Below are 3,871 nucleotides of genomic sequence, written 5' to 3' on the forward strand. Positions count from 1 at the left end.
AAATGACCTACATAGAAGATGGGAAAGCCAAAGACACTCAATCAGAATGGCAAGAAAAAAAGATGCCAAGACTATAAAAATAATTTAAGGAGCATATGGGACACTATTAAAGGTCAAAATATCCATCTCATTGGTGTACCTGAAGGAAACAAGATGTTGAACAGCTATCTGAAGAAATAATGATGGAAAACTTTCCTAACCTGGTGAAGGAAATAGACATAAACCCTCGGGATGCTCAGAGAGCTCCAAAAACCAGGGATCCAAAGAGGCCCACACAAAGATACATTATAATTAAAATGCCAAAGGTTAAATACAAATAAAGAATCTTAAAAGCAGCAAGAAAAAGTTACCTACAAGGGAACACCCATAAGACTGGCAGCTGATTTCTCGAAAGAAACTATGCAGGACAGAAGGGCTTGGCACAAAATATTCAACAGGATGAAGATCCAGGATCTACAACCAAGAATATTTTATCCACTAAAGCTATCATTTAGAATTGAAGGACAGATAAAGAACTTCCCAGACAAAATAAGCTAAAGGAATTTATCACCACCAAGCCAGTATTACAAGAAATGTTGGAGGGACTTCTTTAAGAAGAAAAAACATGTATCAAAAACAGTAATAAAGAATGATAACAACTACATTCCTATCAATAAGTACCTCAAATGGAAAAGAATTAAGTGCTCCAACTAAATGAGTAAATGAATGGAAAGGAAAACAAGACCCCTACATGTTGCCTATAAGAGACTCACTTCAGATTAAAAGACACACACAGTCTAAAAGGAAGGGTGTGGAAAAAGATATCGCTCTGATGAACCTAAAACATATTTAAGTCAGATAGAGAGATAAACACTATATGATTTCACTTATATGCGGAATCTAAGGAATAAAAAAAGAACAAACTAATCAAAAATGGACTCACAAATATAGTGGACAATTTGGTGATGGACAGAGGGGAGGGGGCTTGGGGGAGCTGGGAGAATAGGGTGAAGGGTTAAAGAAGTACAAATTAGTAGCTGATGGATGGTCACGAGCATGGCATACGGAATGCATTTAGCATTAATATATTGGCTAGGTAGAGGGTCAGGGAAAGGAGGGAGCAATTGAGGAGATCATTTTATAAACTATATAAATGTCTAACCAATGTAATGTATACTTGAAACTAATTAAAATTTTAAAAAGTTTTATATATGAATATTCTTTCATTTAACATTAAATCAGTCTATGGCCATGCTACCCTGAACAAGCCCGATCCCATTTGATCTTGGAAGCTAAGCAGGGTTGGGCCTGGTTAGTACTTGGATGGGAGACCACCTAGGAAGACCAAGTGCTGTAGGTGTAAAAAATAAAAAATAAAGGATCATAAGCTGACAACGTCCTTGCAATCTGTGAGATCAATCAAGTGTTGCCTCACCTAAAAAAAGAGAAAAAAAAACCATTAAATCATGTGAAATAAATAAATAATATGGTATGCCTTCTCTATGCTCTGTCATTATTCTTTAGATGGCTAACGGATCATTTTGTGGCATACTGTGACTGCTTCCAACATCTCTACAACATTTGCCAAATCAGTTTCTGAATGTCTTTTTTTAAGAGTATTGTATCCTTTTCTTACACAATTCCTACACTTACACCTCTCCTTCTCATTGCATGCAACTTTATCTGTATTTATATTTGCTTTGCCTATCAATCAGAGATTAAATCAGCTTTTCTAAAACCTGCCTTTATTTTTAGCAATATTTTGAGTCTGTATGAAAAAAGAACTTATAGAATTAAATAACACTGGTCCCCTTCTCTCCAATATTCTCACACTAACCACCGCTTGGTCAATTCTACAAGTTCCTGTCAGAGATACTATTTTAAAGAGCCCATATCACTGATTTCCTGGTTGAAAATCTTGGCTAGCTCCCACGTTCACATTGGCACTCCACGAACATCTTTCTCAATCTTCCTGCACTTACCTTTTCTCTTTGCCATTTATTTATCCAAGAGATCATGGCACCTTCTCATTTGCATCTATCACCCTGCCATTGCTTTCCTCCTTCTACTTTCTCCTTTTCAAACTGGAAAAAAAATGTTTATACATCCTTGCATGTCAACTTATCATCCTTAACCTCCCAAGATAAATCAATCAACACAATCCCTCTTCTAGTGTATATTACTAGCATAAACCTTGTTTATTGTAATATACTGTAGTTAGTCATACAGTTGTCTTTCCACTGGACAGTAAGAAACTTGGGGCTCACTGACCCGACTTCTACCTGAGTGGCTGGCACTCAGTAGGTGTCCTGCAAGGTCCAAGATTGTTTGGTGTATGCATTCATATAATCAATACCCATGAGTAGTTCACCTGACCAAAGAGAGGAGCCAGAATTCTCTAATCTCATCCAAAGGTTTATTTCTGTCTGGTTGGTCAGTCTACATACATTTCATTGTATCATAGTCTTTCGATGGATATAGTATTACCTTTCTCTCCTCATCAATTAAGTTTAGAATAGCAAATTTCCCTCCTGATTTATGAAAATAGTGATGTAAATTTGAGTAACAATCATTCACAAAGATTGATCTATCTATTTAGTCACTCAAACATATTTTGTAACTCATATGTAGAACAACTAAAGTTCTTCTTTGTACCCATGGGTTTTATCTGGGAGATAGAAGACAAAACTATTTATATCAAGCTCACAAGGAGAGTACAAAATGTCTCTGAAAATTCAAAATCTTATGAAAATTTTGACATCAGCCAGATCTCTCACGAGTTCCATAAGAATCATCCCTTGCAGCACTCACTAAATAACTCTTTCCTCTAGCAATCTAAACCAGAACCAGACTAATGGGTTTTAGGAAAGAATAGTTTCATTGAATGGGAAACTATGATGACCTACTGTTGAATGTTACCTACCACTGCTGCCACCACCACTGCTCACCCTCCATTCATCCACTTCTATCTCACACATACACACACATACACACACATGCACATGCACAAATGTCCTCACAACTGCCCTACCGAGCAAGACTGCTGTCAGAGGCACATATAGATATATATTACTCTAATAGTAGTCTTCCATCTTTACTTACATAGTACAGAAACCAGGTTAAATGGTGTCAGACCAGTACTAAAAATTTTCCCGAGTTATGGAAACCCTAGTTTCCAGGAACCATGTGGAAAAGACATCAGATTGAAACATATTGTCAGAGTTTGATGGGAAACCCACTGGGCTGAAAGTCATTGGCCTAAATTCTTGTGCTGGTTCTGCCACGGTGATCTCAGTAAGCAAATATCTTTACATTTCTAGATCTCAGTTCACTCATCTACTACAGCATATAATTGTCCAGTCTATATTTTTTGCATCAGGGTTTACAAATTTCTCAGGGTACATGGACACATGCTATGTGCTATGTAAAGGTGAGAGACAAACAGGCATCATTGTACTCAATGATAAGTTTTTTAAAACAGTACTCTTCTGTGAGAAAAAAAAAGTAAGGACACTTTGGAGTCAATTTCAAAATTGTAGGATTTTTTAAAGATAAAAAATTAGTAGATTTCAAAAACATATTAAAATCATTCTGGATGGAACTTTCTCTGTGCTCCCGGACATCTGGTGAATAAGCTCTTTTTCCTCTGTGTTAGTCCTTTAGTGAAAATGATGGCAAAATACTGACAAACACTATCCAAAGTCTCGTCCACATCTTTTCATCCTATGATTCTGTGTATTAAATGGCAAACAGACTGTGTATTAAATGGCAAACAGTTTGATTTAAACCTTAGTTATAGCTTGTTATTGAAACATAATGCTTTGTATAGAGAGAAGTTAAATTTCCAGATCAAGTTATGTCACAGTCCTGAGTCAAATGTCCCGCCTTTGCA

At 36.4% G+C, this 3,871-nt stretch overlaps 1 pseudogene; it reads left to right on the plus strand.

Moving 5' to 3' along the window:
* Window positions 1-1,220: 1,220 nt before the first annotated feature.
* LOC112484210 lies at window positions 1,221-1,339 on the plus strand (annotated as a pseudogene).
* The last annotated feature ends 2,532 nt before the right edge of the window (window positions 1,340-3,871 follow it).

The sequence above is a fragment of the Pteropus alecto genome, unplaced genomic scaffold, assembly GCF_000325575.1.
Source record: "Pteropus alecto unplaced genomic scaffold, ASM32557v1 scaffold237, whole genome shotgun sequence".
NCBI classification, from domain to species: Eukaryota; Metazoa; Chordata; class Mammalia; order Chiroptera; family Pteropodidae; genus Pteropus; species Pteropus alecto.